We start from the raw sequence: 19770 nt of genomic DNA on the forward strand, positions 1-19770 counted from the left end.
TTTCACAACTTTTTATCTTTTATTATGATATTGCAAAATGTAAGACACTGCCATTACAAAATACTTTTACATGTGAAGAAATTGGTTTAAAAAAGGAAATCGTTGCCAACTCATTTCCCCAATGTGGGCCATGCAATGCAATGTAAGAATAAACAAACACATAATATTCACTAATGTGTCACATTGCAATCTCCACCATTAACTGCCACATTTTGTATTTCAAATATTTAGGTTTGACAATTTATTTCGGAAAAAAAATTTTATACAGACTTAGATTACAAAATCCGAATTCCTTTTGATTCTTCATAATTCAAGATCAGTACTGAATAGATATACCAGAAATTTGTACTGTACACTTTTCAATGTCAGTTCCTCCATCTGTTTTATTAACACCCTTTTGTATTAAAACAACATGTGCCTGAAATATGCTTCAACATTTACAAGAAAAGAACGTCGATACAAATTAAGGATATCTTATCTACTGGTTAATATGTTGTGTATAAAAATGTCATCCTTACAGTAGTACTAAAACCAGGGCTGCAGCACCCCTGTTACTATTTAGAGTTAAAACAGCCTTGCAGAAGTTTGGCAACACAGCAGTCATACTACACGCTGCTAGTACTCTATTCGTACTTGAAAGCCCAAAGAAATGCAATTCTGATTTCAAGTATTGTAACACAGTAAGGCAAAAACCAGTTAATTATCGTATTGATTACGCACACACAGTAAAATCGTGTAACTTCACTCCAAGCCACTCAAATCTCAAAAAACGATATATCATCAAGCTCTCAAATCTTGTAGGCGGCTCTACTTCACAAAAATATCACATCTAGTCGTTTTAGATAAAATATTTTCTGAAACTGAATATTGTTGTTCACGATTGAGAATTTTGTTGCAGTAAATGTCTTTAAATTCTTCATAAGTGCCAAATCCACACACAGATTAATTATGGCAACAAATAAGTAAATAAGCAATTAAAAGTTCATAAACAGGATTCCAAATGAAAGAAACAAAGCCACGTTGTTGCACTAGTCCAGTAGCCTTTCTTCGTAACCATCATATACATCATCTGTATGTTCTACATCTTTTCCAGCTGTAATTCAGATTGTGTAACTGAAATTCGGAAAAAAAATCAAATGTATTGTGGAAAACGTCAATTGTAATTCAGAAAGCGTCAGAAAACATCAATTTTAATTGAGATTAATCAATGAATGTGATTTTATTCAGTTTGTGCAATAAAATGGAAACTCGGAAAACATAATTAGTTTGGTAGTCATGGCAACTGGCTGTTTTGTTTATGTGATTGTATCACAGTCTAGTATATACAGTCACGAGGCTTGAGTTGATGAGGGTACAAGGAACAATAGACTGTGCTGGTACTGTTTCGCATTATATGTGATGAGGCAGTAGTAGAGATCCTAGTGGTTAGCAACTATCTATGGATGCATATTCCCTACATATTGAGCTTCGTGACTGTATAATACTAGACTGTGATTGTACATTACGTCAACGTGAAAAAGTTTACCAGGTATGGAATTTACAGATGATGCTTTCCGAATTATAATTATTGATGTTTTCTGAATTAAACTGACGCTTCCTGAATTATAGCTGATCAATCTGAATTACATCTGATGTTTTCTGATTTAAAATTGAAAGATTTGAATTACATCCCAACTTTTCTGAAATTCACTTGATTAATCTGAAATACAATTCATCTTTTCTGAATTACAGCTGGAAAAGGTGTACAGAGGCACCAAAAGCAACTTGCCTGCTTCTAAAACTATTGAAAGTTTTAACAACTGACTGTGTTAGCTACGAAATTAAAAATTTGAGTTACATACATCGTAATGTGGTTATGTAGAACGAAGAATATGAGTCTTGTAGGTAATCTGTAAATGTTTTTTTTTTAATTATGATTTAGTTTATCTGTTGAACATGATAAAAACTGAGATAATATATAAATTGCTAATGTAGAATTACGAACTCAACTAGATTAATAAGATGAAGTTTGAAAGTGCTTGAAAGTGAAAATGTTTCATATCTGTTGAGAATGACATACTTTAGAAAAACTTAAAGGTTCTCTTATTGATACCCACTAATCTATTTCATTTGTTTATCAGCATCACAACTGAAGATGACATTCATGTCTCATAACAGGCTTGTACCTGGCAAGAAATTCAGAGAGGAAACTTAAATATTCGAGTCTTCATTTAAGTGGTTAGAATGAGACATTAAATCTTAAGATCACGGGTTCAAACACAGCTAAGGGTACAGATTTTCAAGGGAATAAAAAACCAGAAAGTTATTTTCTTCGAAAGGAAAAAAATTATTATATAGAGTTAAGTAAAAAAAAATAAAAAGTTCCTGAATGAGAGGGGTCCATCCAAAATTCATCGGTCGTTTCTCACTCACGTCAAATTCAACTGTACAAGTCATTATCCTTGTTTATCACTCTACCAGTGAAGGCAATAAATTTCCCCTTATAGATGCCTCCATAGTAGGTATGGAATTCAAAGCTGCTGAAGTCTAATAATGTCAAAGCAAACAATGTTTATAGAAAATGAATGAATCAATCAATCAATCCATCTAGCAGTTCAATTTGGAAATGTTGGTCACTTCCCTTCATCTGGAATTTTAACCAGGGTGCAAAGATCTTTTCCTCTTCGCCCTGCCACTGAATTTTGCTAAGCAAATTTATGAATATGTAGGCCTACACCTTCAGACATAATTATATTAATAACTATTGTCCACAGCTGTCTTCAATATTGTTTTTCAGCTATTCCCGTTACCATGGAAACAACTGAAATTAATTTGTTTTCGTTGTATGTCACAAAATAACTTCTGTCAGATCTGTTTATAAATTTCCAATCATTAAACATGCATCGGTTTACAAATGTTCTTGCGACAATACTGATGCGACAGTCATTTTGAACAATTTTGTAATTTTTTCCCAATATAATATCTTCATAATATTTGAATAATTTGCTATACAACCATCAAAATTAAAAAAAAAATACATTTCACATTGAGGTTCTTTGAAGTCCTCATTTCTTCGAGATCATTATATCTCGATAGTTAGGCCTATTCTGAAACATCCTGTGTGTATATCTTAGTTTTAAAGAATTTTAATGCTCAGAAATTAACATTAGTCATTGGTTTTCGTGTTGTCTAGAATGTAACAATTTTAAATACAGCTTTTCAATGCTATGCAATGGGAGTCATCTCTCTGTGGGAAAATAAAAAATCGCACACTGGTTTCAATATCATTCCAGAAGATAAATATTTTGAATTTAATAAATTTTTATCATTGTGATCATAGATAGTGGTACCAGAATGCAGCTGAAGTGACTAATTTTAAGATATCTCAGCTAGCAGGAAAAGAGAAAAATCTGCCAGCCTGGATGACTTTATAATCAAAACAACAGGAATTCAAGATAGAAGACTAGCACAATGCTGAAGACTGTCAATGTTATGATCTCAGATGAGGATGTAATAAACCATGCAACTAAATGAAGTTATATAAAAGCTTTACACGAACTTCCTACCAGAAATTTTAAGAAACTTAAATGTCACATGGAATTTTACAAACTGAAGTTGCTATACTATATGGAGAAAGTATCTGTCTCAAGTAAAGTACAGCAGTATCACAGCATTTGCATGGAGGGACTTACAAATACAACTCCCTTTACCTTAATATAAGCTGATTTGAGGCGTAATTTCTACAACTGAAACAGCACGCCTAATACTATCGTCTCGCATTGAAAGATTCTATAATATTTTAAATCATACTTTCAAAGAAAAGCTTAAAAAATTTAATTTGATAAAAATTTCATTTAAATTCACAATGTATATACAAATACTTGCCCTTTCTGAAATTCTGATCCCCCCTCACATGAATATGCAGTTTTGAAAAGACTAACAGAAAAATATGGAGAGCCTGAAAAACACTACACTCTCAAATTGGCACTAGTAATCTACAGCATATTCTGTACGTTTAAATTGCAATCACGAACATGACTTGCCATCAAAGATCAAACACCAACTGTAACAAGAAGAAGATACGCTTCTGGGATCGCCAATTTTGATGATATCATTTCTGGTAAAAGTTAATATCAAACGAGATAGAGCAAAGCTAAATTGTACAATGTCCAAAAACTGCACAGCTATTTGCAGTGGAAAATTGTAATCTCCAGCTTTTTTCTTCTTTAGTTTTCTGTCTGTGAATACTTCTCTGATGACCCAAGTTGAGCAAGGAATGTTGTTTGTCACACAGCAAGTACTTGTGAAAATCCACAAAAGACAGAAGTCTTAAATTAAATTTTACGAACATAATTTCCTCTACTGAACTCCACACAAAGACGATTTCTCTATTTAATCTATTGAGAACTGATGAGAGAGAAAAATGATTTTCTCTAACGCCTGGCCAGATATGCACATAAACAGCAGGATATGTTCGGCGAAATCCGGACTAAGAGATAGAAACATGCCTCTGAATGTAAACACATGGTAAGAATATTGCTGAGACAGTAACACTCACAATAGATCACTACACTATGGAAAGAAGCAACATCTCTCTTCCTCTATTGCTTTAAACATACATGATACACCAAAAATTCTAAACATAGCAAAAAAAGATTGGTCCAGAGAGCATCTGTTTTGGTGCAGCGATAATTCATTTAACATGTTTCTTAATTGCAATTGTATTTAATATAATTAAAATGCAACCATTTAGGTTCAGGGAGCATACAGTTTGGTGCAAGGATAATTTTAACATGTTTCTTAACTGCTACTGTATTCAAATATATGGTCCAAAGAGCATCCGTTTTTAGTGCAAGGATAATTCATTTAACATGTTTCTAAATTAGTCCTGAATACATTCTTTAATTAGTCATTCAAAATCAATGTTAAGATAAATTTTTGTGTTGAACTCATTGTGCATTCAAAATCGATGTTAAGATAAATTTTTGTGTTGAACTCATTGTGCATTCAAAATCGATGTTAAGATAAATTTTTGTGTTGAACTCATTGTGCATCTTTGCTTACGTAAATAAAGACAAATGAAAATTAACATGGCACATAAACATTATTTAATATTCATTGTTCTTAATGATTTTGGGATTAGAAAATAACAATAAAATAGAAATTACATATCATGAACGTATAATAAACAGTAAGTAGAAGATGTATTTAATAAAAAATGTGTACCTCACAGAAAAATTATTAATTCAGCAACATCAGCAGATTGTACAATATGGCTTTGCTATACTTCGCTTTAGAGTATTAAGCACCAAAACTAATTTTACTTAATATTTGAGGAGAAAAATTTGCTCCAACGCCAGGGATCGAACCCGGGTCCTTGGTTCTATGTACCAAGCACTCTGACCACTGAGCTACGCCGAATTCAATCCACAGCACTGGATCGAACCTTCCTCCTTCGATGTTTCCCTTTGTGGCCTGACTCCAAGTTAGGCATATATATGTTGACGTATATGTCCATTGTCAACTGCCATTATACTAGGAGCGCACTCAGCTGAGTGACTTGTTGGCCGGGAATCCGCAGTTATTAATGCACTGCTAGCTATGAGAATATTAAGTGTCAATATTACAGATAAATTCTGTAGGACAAATTAATATATTCATAATATTATCAAAACTAATGATACCAAAGGTTTACCCCCTTCTTGTAAGGAAATTAAGTTTAGAGACATCAACTAAAGTAGAAGTAGATTGCACAGGTGAATGTTACTTCTGATTTATTATATAAAATGATCTTCAAAATGTTATGGACCAGATATGAATGAAAAATTTTATATTTAGTGGACTGTTAGGCAAAGGTCAAACATCAGTTTTCCAAAATGGAGACCTGGGTTAAATTCCTTGAAAGTCCAAATTGGATTTGTGGTAAAGAAAAAGTTTGATTTTCCTGGTGAACTAACATTCCTATTGCCATGATCTCGTTATTTATCCATTAATTAATTAAATAATCAACCACCATCATCAACTTAGTGCAACGTGGATTCACATGTATGTAAGAAACCGTGGACAACATCAAGACAGGAAAGTTATCTAGATTTTCAACATGTTATTGCTAAAGGGGGATAGTTTGGTAAAGATAGATAAACCAAATACCCACTTTTCGATTTTAAAAACTTCAAGAAATTTGCACAACAATGTTTTTACGCAGCATTAGAAATATAGATATATTCAAAACAGTGACAATTCCTATCACATACTTCATTGAAGTCTACAATAATTACAACTAACGCTGAAATGTTAAGAAGTGAATGTACTGTTACTTAATATTGAGACAAACTGCGTATTTTTAGCGTTTTCAAGACATGATTACAAAAACATTTATGACAGTAAAACATCCACACATAAAGCACTTAAAAAATGCAATATCTTGGCAACAAATCACAAGAGCCTAGCAATTTAATAATCACATTATTGTGCTTTATTTCATTTATCACTGAAGTCGAATACAGAAAATGCAGTACAGTACCATTGCTGTTAGATTGGGTTCGGGAAAGAAAATGACAGAAAAGTAAAAATATTTTTATTTACACAAGGAGGGACTAAGGAACAAAGTTTTTTCGGAAAACTCCTCGAGGTAAAAGTGGGAACAATAGAAGAACGAGTTTATTTAACTACCATTTGGGTTACATCCTGTATTAATCTTCTATTACTGAGTCAATATAATCACAAAAGGCATTGTAAATTACACGACAGAATACATGCAAAATTTCTGTCTATATTTTCTCTTATAGCTTTGTCAAATTTGTTGACACATACAATATATTTTTGGATTACATCTCTGAATGTTATTTCTCTGTCTTGACAGTCTTGGACATTTAAACCTCTATTTCCATATTTCCATACAATTTACAGTGTCATGTAGCCATGTCTTGTAGAATTTTTTCAGCCATCTCTCTTCTGGAATTCCCAATATGTGACCAAACCAATTAAGTTTTCTTGTTTCAATCCACGTCAAAACAGTTAATGATTGAAAAAAAAAAAATTAAATGTCTACAAGACGAAATTACAAAAATTCAGACTTTCATGTTAACTATTAATCGCAAATACTGCTAAAAATAACTACAATTAAAATGTAACTGATAACTTTATCGAGAATCACAGATACTCAGCATCCAATCTCAGGATATCCAGTTTAATTATTATAATATTAGTCTGTTCGATATTAAAGCAATTACAAAATCTCATATTACACTTTTTCGTAAAAGCTCAGATGTTTGTTTTTATACGTAATTTTTTTGTATAGCTCACGCCAGAAACGATTACTGAAAACCAATGGTGGTGTTGCTGTCTGTTTTGACGTGTGTATGTAGGCATGCCAAGAGGAGAGAGGTGCAAGCCGATGGAAGTACTGTCTCTTCCAAGAAGATGAACAAATGAGGACATCGCTGTGGAAATAAAGAACGTAGGAAGAGAAAAATTCGAAGCTAATTAAATGCGCAACATATGTTTACGAAGAAATAATAATACCATGCGATACAAGACACGTATTCACATGCAATGGAACAAACTGAAGTCGTAATGTAACTATCACAACGCAAGACTGATTCTATCGATGTCATTTCTCTTCTGACTGTACTCTTGAATATCATTCAAGCTATCTCGTGACCTTTCCTGTCGCCCGTTCTTCTTTATCGCAGTGTTTGATTCGCATTCCTTCCGTCGGTAATCCGTACTTGCAAGACCTATACAACATGGCGATGGAGATATCGCTTTTATATCGTGTGTTAGCAATCTAGCTACAGAGAAGTTTTGTAATTTTCCTCGATATCAGAATGTGCAAGTTACAGCACGAAAAGTAAACTAAAACATCCGCTGTTATATAGCTGCACTGCTAAAAAAATGAAGCATTAGGGGCGCCCAGAATGACTACTCTAATTTATAGGACTCTTTGTAACATTCCAGACTTTGGAATATTCTTCCGGGCCCTGAACTCGCATTTATCACGACTTGTGATTGTTACTTATGCATGACATATGCAGTATAACTCACACTACGAAATTTCTGTCCATTGTACCTAGCAGTTTAAATGACACTAACACCCTACTTGTTCACACCTGTGGAGTAATGGTCAGTGCATCTGGCTGCGAAACCAGGTGGCCCGGGTTCTAATCTCGGTTGTGGCAAGTTACCTGGTTGAGGTTTTTTCCGGGGTTTTCCCTCAACCCAATACGAGCAAATGCTGAGTAACTTTCGGTGCTGGACCCCGGACTCATTCCAACAGCATTATCACCTTCATTTCATTCAGACGCTAAATAACCTAGATGTTGATACAGCATCATAAAATAACTCAATAAAATAAAAAAAAACACTCTACTTTCATTTCACACATTTTCACAGTGCTAATAAATTATTTTATTCCACCATGAAACAGGATCCCCTCCTGTACAAAACACAGATGTGAACATGTTCAATGCCAACCAACAGATGGTACTGCACAGCAACTTTCACAGACGACTTCATTCTTGAGATAGTTATTTTTATTATTGCAAATTGTAAGCTCACATATTTAAATGTAAGCACTAATCTGTAACCATTTCGCCTAGCCATAAAAAAATATTACCATCCAACGCTTTTTGGGGTTACCTAAAAGATGTAACTTACACAGCTGCCAGCGCCTCAACTCCTGCAAGGCTGGAGGATCAGTGAAGTGCAGCAGAATAGTTACCATGCACCAAAATCACAACCATAGAAAGACTCCAAAAAGTAACACCATCACAAAAAAAATCTTACTGCTAAAATCAATATCACACAAATAACAATCACCAGTTTAGATCATTCAGATCACAACTAGTTGCGTAGTACTGCATTTCTTTCAAGTCCAAAATCAATTCTCAGTGCCACATGACCAAAGCCACTCTCAAACTGAACTTCAAAACCTTAAGGACACTTGATACAGATTGCCAGCTGTTCAGTATGCTTTATCTTATCTCAAAAGAAATTAAATTTCTCCAGAACTATAGCAAATTCGTAAGTAAAATTTTTACAAATCATAAAACAGACCTTGCTGTGTTGATTGATACTCACAATAAGTAACTAGAACTATTTTCTTTCACTTGATAATAAATTAAACACTGGCGTGAAAATGTCTGAAATTTTTTTTTTCTTCTAGTATCATTTCCTCTGAAACTATTTTTCAGAATTTAATGAAATTGTATACCAGTACACACATTGTTTATTAATAGTTTGACATTGGACATGAAGCTTTTTGACATAAAGTCGTAACTATTGTTTCTTAATTTACTAGTAGACCTATAATAAAAATTATGATATTACTTAACAAATTAAGAAACAATAATTAAGACCACCTCAAAAAAGCTTACATTCCAATGTTACACTATTAATAAACAATGTGTATATAAATTTTCCTCAAAAATATTCTGAAATTTTCACTGCAGTGCTTAATTACTGTCAAGTGAAAGAAAATAACTCTAGTTACTTACTGTGGCTATTAATCAACTGAGCAAGGTCTGTTTTATGATTGGTGAAAATTTTGTTTGTCTACCTGCTATAATTCTCGAGAAAACTAAATTTACTGAATTGGTGCATAAGTTTATAGCATAAATAAATACTTGGTTGCTATGGAAACATGAACAGCAGATGAATGAAAGTACAGAAAAATGCTACCAACTTATGCACCAATCCAATATTTTGAGAAAAGGTAAAGCATACAGAACAGATAGATATCTCTATCAAATGCCCTAAAGAATAAAGAATTAACCCTCCCATGTAATTCAGCAACTTCGTCTATGTTCGTCGTATTTATATCAAAGTTTGTGCAGATGCCATATTCTTTTTTACAACCATTTAGTTCAGTTTGACAGCGGCTTTAGAAATCTGACATACGTTAACAGATATTTTTACATTATCTTTGGTAAAAGAGTATAATATTATAAAATGAATTACAGAAAGTAAAGCCTGTAATATTAATCATAACAAAATACGTGATTTATAACAAAATATCTCGTACATAAACTCTTCTAAAATATTAGAACACAATATATCTGCAGCATATACAGCAAATTAAAATAACTGACATATACTTGTCAACAACCACGTTCGACACAAGAGATGTTTTGGGTCAGTCTACAATGCATACAAATGTTATAACATCTCTAATACAATACGATACGATACAAAAAGATTCTGCATGTTTCATAGCTGCTTAAATTTTACCAGCATTTTAGACTGAAAAAATAATCAAACTTCATTATACTACTAATTCTAATTAAATCTATTTAAAAATAAAAAAAATATATAATAATAATCATAATATAATAAAATACAGAATTTTAACATTCATCAAACAGGACAGAATAGAAAAAGGCGTGAACTCAAAGTATCTAATCTGTAATTAAAACACACCATCTGCTATTTTAAAAGTACAACACTAAGCCTCGCAATCTCTGATGTCTTGTGATCCATTTGGTGATTAATACCCCAGACCTAGTTAGGATATTCTGGGGTTATTTTTAAACATGCGGTAGATACAAAAAAAAAATAATATCATTCAAAATGACATGAAACACCTGGTATCTTTTATGACACACGATTGGCTTGGAATTACAAAAGAGACTAATTACTGTAACATTGTACAATGATATTGATGAAATATTACAAAGTAAATTTCGGAAAACGTATTATGTGTCTTTAACGTGTTAAATTTTATATTATCTTGTTAACACGTTTCGGCCTGCTATTAGCTATCTTCAGAATTGGTTGTTGCTGGTCTTGACGCCTTTTGTTTTGTTTCCTGTGGGGGTGTGTTTGTGTAGTGTAATGTGGAGTCAAAGAGTGTGTGTGTTCTGAAATTGAGTTGTGTGTTGAGAATTTCATTTGAATGTGTTTCTGTGTGTCTGTATATTTCGTATTGTTCTAGTGTGTTTAGTTTCTGGCTTTTTGGTTGGATGTGTAGAATTTCCATGTCTGTGTTGATGTCTATATAGGTGTGGTTAGCATTTGTGATGTGTTCTGCGTATGTGGAAGTGTTTTGCAATTTTGTTATGTTGTTATATACAAAGTAAATATTAAAAAATAAATACAATACTATCTCTCCCTTCAGAGCAGTAACCTTGACCTTCGCTCTCACACCAACATGTTTTATAAAAGAGTTCTTACTCCCTGTGAAAAAGTGCGTATTTTGGCCTAACTTAGGTACACTTCAGTGAAAGGACGCTCAACACCTGTAAATAGAATTTTTAGATTAAATGGGAAACATTTCTTTTCCTCATTCTCAAGAGCAAAAAGGATGCATAAGAAAGGACTTAATACACAGGGTGAAGCATTAAGTAATGTAATTAATTTTAGCTGGTTATTCTTTGAGATTTTTCAAACAAAAAAGTTTAATACAATTTTGCTCGTTTTTGCTTCCTTTTCGAGATAAAAATTGTTTTATATGAAACATTTCATAGCGTGTTTTGGGAAAGAAGTTTATTTAATCCCCAATATGCTCAGTCAATTTAAGAGAGCAGCTTATTATGATAATAAATGACTGAAAGAATATTAGTTTTGTCCTTTAGATAAGCAGAAATTTCATCGGAACAAATGTAACACTTTTAAATTTCTTTTCAGAATGAAAAGTTATATTTATTAGGATAACATTTCTGCACATTTAATGAACAAAACTAAAATAATGAATTATCATGTATAATTATGAACAAAGCAGCACCAAATGGAACACAAGCTAAGCACGAACAATGACATGAAGTGCCTATTACAATATTCTTCATCCTAATATCACCGTCCATTAAAATAGAATAAAAGGCATTTTAGGTATTAATTATGTTTTACTACTCTTGAAAAACGTCCAGATGTGAAATAATAGACCTCCACTTCAAACGGTTAGTATCAAATTAACAATTTACTCCTGAAAAATGTCCAGATGTGAAATAATGAACCTCCACTTCAAACGGTTAGTATCAAATTAACAATTTTAATCAATTCCATTGCAAATAAAGACATATTTGTCAGTAAAAACACCAATAGAATAATAAATATCCTTTCATTGTTTTATTCTGGGATAAGTGAGATAAATCTGATTAGAGTATTTGGAAAGGTCAAATTTCAGACATTTTACCAAATAGGCGAAGACATCTAAAATTTCTATCTCTGCAACTTAGAAACAACAATTTCAAACATCTCCATGTGTAATAAAATGCCTGCTATAGTCTAATATGGAAAAGAAATGCAATTTTAAACAAAAATATATTTAATGAGAAGATAACTGTAATATCTCACATTTTCAATCTGAATTGATAGATCCAATTCCACATCTCGCTCAAAGAGCAGTAATGAAAGCAGGCTTGTTAAATTAGAGTAGACACGTCCTCTAACTACAGCTCTTCCTGTAAAAGATCACAGTGTTGTTTTTTTATTTCTATTTTTGTCTCTATATAATCATGTCGACAAAACTATTTCACAATTCTTTCAGCCCATTTAGTAACAAATAATAAAAACAATATAAAAATTGAACCATTTTAAATTACGTATGAATGTGATGCGGAGAATAATATAGCTCAATGTTCACAACCAGTCATCTTATATTTCAGATTGAGTTGCGATATTCCATCCAATGAGAAGTCAAACCATGTACTCATCATATCCAGATGAAATATCTGTTAATTTTATCTTTTAAACAGTTCCTCTCATCTTCCAAGGCCATATTCATTGTACAGCTAAATAATATTTACTCCCTTTCACAACTGAAAAATATCTCCTAACATCAGCATAAAATAATATGACTAGAATACTAAAAAGTGTTAAAACATGGTAGGTATGGATTAACCAAATTTTGATTACCTATCGAAAGGAAACAAAGTTCCGAAACTGTTAATCTGTGTAACAAATGTCCACATCTCACAAACACATCCTTCTGTAGAGAAGATTAAAAACAATCGGACATATTCTCCTAGACTGTACGTCTATTCCTTTTAATTATATCATGTTAATAGTCTATCTAAAATAGAAGAAATTATCATTAACGGAATTCTGATCATTATCACAATCAACATACAATGTTCACGACATAATCAACTATTTACTGGAAATGTGTACCAAGAAGGAGGGAAGAAAAACTTCTCGAGGACAAATAATGTATAATATACATTATTATAATATTATATAAATGTTTTTTTTTTCACAGATGTGTATGTATATGTGTGCTTATATACAGCAGCGGCAATAGTACTAATAACAATTATGATAATAAGAATAATATTAATATTTTCTTTCTTTTTTCCTTTTGCTATTGGCGGGTACTTGACTGTTCGTCATTTGCTCATATGAAGCCAGTTGTATAGACCAACTTACCAACAGTCATTGACCACAATGTTGGTCTACGCTACACCCACGATAAGATGAAGATGGAGATTTGATGGGGTGTCACAGAGGAACCAGAACTCCCGGAGAAAACTCTGTGTTACCTGGACCACAGACTTGTCCAATACAAGTTATAAATCGGGGTACACCAAGGACCGAACCTGGGTCCAAAGGATTATAAGTCCAGAACTCTAGCCACTAGACCACCATGGCAGCATAACTAATACAATTGTATTATGAATATAACTTATGTTGTTGTCGAATGGTAATGGAAAGTTTATTAGCATCATTCTTTCTCTAGCTTCCCAATAAAATGCATCAGTATTGTATCGGGGTTTAGTTTACAGGGCCTTCATCTAATCTATTGTATTCTGTGTCTCATAGGAGTTAATGCATAAAAGGTAAAGGTAAAGGTATCCCCATAACATGCCATGAAGGCACTTGGGGGGGCTTGGAGGTAGCCCCATGCTTTCCATGATCTCGGCACTAGAATGAGGTGGTGTGGTCAGCACCACGCTCTGACCATCTTTTACCCCCGGGAAAGACCCGGTACTCAATTTTATAGGAGGCTGAGTGAACCTCGGGGCCGTTCTGAAAGTTTGACAACGAGAAAAAAATCCTGTCACCACCTGGGATCGAACCCCGGACCTCCCAGTCCGTAGCGAGCTGCTCTACCAACTGAGCTACCCGGCCGCAGGAGTTAATGCGTATAACAGTTAATTGTTTTTAATTGTATGTTTGATGACATAAAATCGCACTTTTTCCCACCCACTGATGGTCACTCTAAAAGTCACTTTCTGATAAGCTATAACACAGGGGTAAAGTATGTCCCCAGGCAGCTGTGTTACATTGAGCTTTTACTATAATCTATACTTCTAACAGCACTTCTCGCATCTCGATGTAGAGTTTGGAATATTTTTCCAAAGACAGTATCACATTCAGAATTTTCCCCAGGGTTATTGGAACTTTCCCTCGATGCACTTATCTTTTTTATTTTGTTTAAGTATTACTTCCACAAACTGCATGCATGTAGCAAAGGAATGCTAAACCAAGAACGTCTCTCTTCCAATATTAATTTTATATGGAGTTCTTTGTATCAAATATTTTTAGTACAAAATATTTAGCATGCATTCCCCTTATTACAATTTTTTAACACGAACTATTATTATTATTATTATTATTATTATTATTATTATTATTATTATTATTATTATTATTATTATTTATCAGTGTGTTTATGTGCTCATGTTTTTCTCTCATTCGAAAGACATTAGTCTTCATCTCCATCAATCTTAGTCCACATATTCTTAATCCTTTAAATTTCTGTTCTTAATTATTTATTATCTCTGATTCTTTTTCCTATGAATTTTATTTTGCAGCCTGATTAATAATCTTGCTGTCCTACACTCACATGATGTGATCTTACTGTCACAATTGTTCCTTATGCTTCAGCTTAAACGCAACAATAAACAGAATCAGAATCTTCAATTGGTAATCAAAAGTTAGGCAATCCATATCCGAGTATTAACTGAAAACAGGGCAATACTGGTAAACAGTGTAACAAACATTCTTACAATTTGCGAAGTTATTCTAAAATTACTTCCGAATTACGAATTTCTCATTATGGTAGTGGAACACGAAGTTAAAATACATAGATTTTTCACAACACGTGACAAACTATTTAATATTCAGTGCACATTGCAAATCAGTAAAATTCCTGTTTCCTGGTGAACAGTGTTGAACTATGCCATCGAGAATGAAGTCCTTGCTGAAGAATGAGAAACTGTTTCCAGAATTTATATCCAAGTCTGCAATTTTCCACTATGACAAAAGTATTTTACATTGGAAGTTACAACCAGTTTCAACATGGAAATAAAAATCAACAAATGCAGTCTTATATAGTTTTGTCTTTCATAGCAACCTACTCTTTGTGGAAAGAAACACCATGGGATGACTGACCTCGAACACTTACAGAATATTTTAGAGAACAAGTATACCAACTTTCTTACAATGCAGTATAAGTTCTCTTTTCCATAAGAACTAAGGATCAGAGGGCTATAACAAGACTAGCCATAAATGGCGGATGGAAAATAGATCTCCTTCCACATCTAGGAGTGAGTCCTTTTCTACCACTTAGCTGGACTAGGATTTCAACAGTTTTCATTTTGTTATGTTTGTTTGTTTATTTTAATTTTTGATTGTCCTAAATTCAATCAGTGAGTGGAATATTTGGTTATGATTCCATTTCGTGAAATAATTTAAAGAAATAAATCTCGTATAGCATGGCTTGTAATTACAATTGTTTTTTTCTTTCATGATGATAGAGAAGGTCTAGAAATTGAATGACTATGGAATCCAGTAGTATAACTGTTGCTATGACATTCAGTAAACAAACAAAACAGAAGATATCAATTCCAACATTAATTTGCGGATAAAAAATACTGTTGGTGCAAGGGTAATAGTAATTTAATAACGAGCAAGAAAAGGAAATTATTTTATAATAAAAAATGAACACATACTATTTAATTGGAAATGAATCATTTCCTCACAGTCAACAACATACTATAATGGCTACCATTTGAAATGTCAGGAATTCGATAGTAATATTGTAGTATACATTCTTAATGCAGTAAATTTTCGGAATATTTTGGTGCAAGGAGCACCTCTCTGTTCCCCCCCCCCCCATTCCGGAAATTCGAGTAGGTGTCAATTTAAGGTCTCTTAACCTATCCATAATTAATTGAGGCCACAATATTGCTGTCATACCTCAAAACATCAACATGGAGGGCATTTCTACGCATCCACGCTTATTTTGATATGTATTAACACTGTTACTGAATATTACGCAATATTCCTTTGCAGAGAGTGTAAATATATTCTAAAGGTACAAAATGACGTAAAAATGGACAACATATGTCCAGCAATAGAAGTGGTAGAAAATGACACAGTAACCATGCGTCCACGCATCTTCAATTCTTTTCTTAGCCAATCACTAAAGCATAATTTCTCACGTGACAACTCATCAGTAGAATCATTTGTAAAACCTTTCTTAGTTGGAAGGACAATAGTACCTAGTAGTTGGGAGCACAACATGCAGAGCTTTGGAGTCGACAGTACAATTTCAAATCTAAACAAGATATAAAATCTTCCCAGGAATACTTTATAACACTTCAGCTATTCTGTGAGCTGTCAATGATCTTATCCATCTTGAGATTCAATGACATGTTTGCCATTATTAATACGAGAGAGTCAGTAAATTAACTACATCTGAAGCTATCATCACTAGATTGCAGTGTTACCAATGTAGGCACATGTGAAACAAAGAAGCAGCAATTGCAAGATGGCATCATCTCTAAACGAGTGTACCATTGGCGATCTGAACCAAGCACTGATACATACTGACTGATCGACTAGGCGTCTGATATTTGTCCATCCTTCAGAGAACTTCTGCACCCAATTGCAGACAGCTTGACATGACAGACAAATGTTCACCATACGCAGGCAATATTTCTTTATAAATATTCTTTGCTGCCACACCTTTTTCCAAGAAAAATCGCACAAGATAGAGCTGCTTGACAACGGTACATGCAGAGGTGCCACCACTTTGCAACTGCTGCTTTTTTGTTACACATATCATTCACTTGATTACTGAATAATACTTTATCTAGTGGTAACAGCTCCAGGTGCTTCATTAAAAAATGTAGGACACTGCTTCGAATTGTAGATTACTTTTTTTTTACCGACTCACCTCGTGTATTTTGAGCTTTTATAAAATAGTGGAAATTAGAATCAAGAGTGGGAAGTTTTATGTACCAACTCCACAGCTCTGCACATCAAAATCTGAACAGATGACATCTGGAATGTCATCCACATCACTAGATACACAAAGTAAAGACATGGAGTTCACAACATAAGAAAGTGGTGTGGAGACAAAAGATAGTGGTAATACCCCTCTTCTTCCATCCGCCACTCCTGACTAGTGTTATTACAAAACAGAACTAAAAACTAGTAGATCAACAACAAATCAATTATCAATTACATGATCAAGACTCTTACAGAGAGCCACGGAACTGTAAAACTAATATGTAAATAAAATATTTCATATAATGTTACAATAACAATGTGTTTAAAATAACTCGGCTAAAATTAATAAAAGAAGGTGATTCACGGGGATGTAAATTAAAGGGAATATTTGTAAATGTCTAACAGACTAGAGAACTTGTATTATATCTGGGCAGTCTTGGAAAAGAACTAACTTTTATGATATAAATTCTAACTAATAGGAAACGAACGCATGTAACATAATATTGTCTGCGCATTCTTAGTACAATAAATAAAAACAAAACAGCTTTTAATGGACAGCTACAAGTACACGGAATTGAAGCAATACTGAAAATGAAAATTATCCAACTTTAAACTGAAATCTCATGCTTAACATGACACTAGGTGATTTTCTCATACAACTAATTTGCAACTTTTGCAAGACTGTCTCAGAGAAAGTTGGTTGTTGCTTTATATATAGGTTGCACTGACCCAATACAATCCTGTCTAAATGCTAATACTGTTTTGACCAACTTAATACGTCTGGTGCATCATGTGAGAAGTATTGCAGGATGGAACAGGACGAAATGTCCTGAATATCGAACAATACGCTGTAAGAAATGACAGAGGTGAAATCTTGTTCATTTTAATTACACATGAAAAGTTAAAACTCTCTTGCATTTACTACTTATAATGGAGTTATGAAGGGCTGTTTCTCTGTTATACAAATGCTTGAGAGGAAAAAAAGTGACATTCCGAAGGTTTAATTTATGGTGCAAAAGGAATCGTATCTTCTCTGGGATATTAAGACTGGATATTACAATTGATAGAGATTGATCCAACTTTTAGCACGGTGTTTTTCACACAACAATGGAAACAATCCAAAGAAAACTCCATAATTACAGATCACAATTACTTCTTCCATTCAGAACTTGTATTGGCGTTCTCACTGACGGAAAACATGGATTTAACATTCAAACACCCATGTTCTACTGGCTAATAGGAAGTAACTTTCATTAGTTTTCAAATTTCATTTGAAATCTATCTCCTCCACAGAAATAAATCACGAATGTCCAGGAGCATTTATAGCTTTTAGAAAAAAGAGTTAGAGTGAGGAGCTGAAAAATAGTAAAATCCCCGTTATATATTTCAAACTTGACTAGAAAATAGTTTCGGTTGCATATTAAATAAAATAAAAATAATTTCACTGCAAGTGAATACAGTAAATAATTTCTTAGCACAGTGATTTCAACAAACTGATAGCTGTGGGACTGAAGCCGGATGGTCTATGGCGAGTCCTTGGCATCAACCCCTTTGATTTGATTACCTGGTTGGGTTTTTCCGAGGTTTTCCCCAACCAAAAGGCAAATGCCGGGTAATATTTAGGCGAATCCTCGGACCTCACCTCATCTCACTACATCTCGCCAAAACATTGTAAAAAATTGCACAAAACTGTAAAAATTGTAGAAAATTACTAAATTGTAAAACTATAAAAATTTGTAAAAATTGCAATTGTAATACTGTAAAATTTTGACTTGTTCCACATCTTAAAGCTGCATTGCTCATGTAAGATCTATGGAATAAAATAAATGAATGGAATGAATGAATGAATGAATGTGATTCCTATTTGGGGGAGGGAGAGTTTAAAGAGGAATATGGGAAATAGTTAGTGAATCTTCGTATTCAGTACAAGATCCAAATACAAGGTGGGCCAAAAGTCGCTTTCCCCAATATTCGTTCTCAGGTTTCAGACTTGCACACATATACAGATGCCTTAACTTGAATAAACGAATAGCTGGTGTAATAAGTGGTGGGTTGGCAACCATGTTTGTGCGTCAACTGTTTTTCTGACGTCATGTCTTTTTATTGTTGTTTGTTTTATAGTGTTGGGTTGCGTTTCCATGCAATAACTGCTGTTCTTGCAATGAATTGCAAATTAATCACAGAACAACGTGTTTTTGTGCTACAACGTTGATGGAAGCACAGTAAGAACATATTGTGTATAGAAAACAGAGCATCCATTTTGAACAAAATCTATAAAGGAATGTGTAGTCAAATGTAAATTGAATATACTTAAATGTAAGAAAGTGTTTGGGGAAAGCGACTTTTAACCCACCCTATAGGTAGTCATGAATCATAATGTTATGTTTTAGTTTCAAATTATAACCTCTCGACCATACTGGTTCACCCCTCCTCCCTTTTTCAGCTGTGAGGATCTCCTGATCTGCTTCATAACAAAGTACAAAACTTAACTTCAAGACCTTTGCATTGGAATGGACTCCAGTTTACATGATTTTGATCTGCCAACTCGGAAAAAAATGGCTTATTACTTTATGACTTCAAACCACAATGCACAATTTTTTTGTCAAATTTAAGTAA

The 19770-nt window shown here is 33.4% G+C and overlaps 1 protein-coding gene across 2 annotated transcripts in view; it reads right to left on the reverse strand.

The window, feature by feature from the left end:
* LOC138702846 (cell adhesion molecule DSCAML1) overlaps positions 1-19770 on the reverse strand; it is a 64782-nt gene continuing 45012 nt past the window's right edge. For both annotated transcript variants that reach the window (XM_069830192.1, XM_069830193.1), the window contains one exon: positions 1-19770. This exon is cut by the window's right edge and continues 9937 nt beyond it. The gene's annotated coding sequence lies outside the window, so the exon portion shown is untranslated.

The sequence above is a fragment of the Periplaneta americana genome, chromosome 7 (genome assembly GCF_040183065.1).
Source record: "Periplaneta americana isolate PAMFEO1 chromosome 7, P.americana_PAMFEO1_priV1, whole genome shotgun sequence".
Taxonomy (NCBI): Eukaryota; Metazoa; Arthropoda; class Insecta; order Blattodea; family Blattidae; genus Periplaneta; species Periplaneta americana.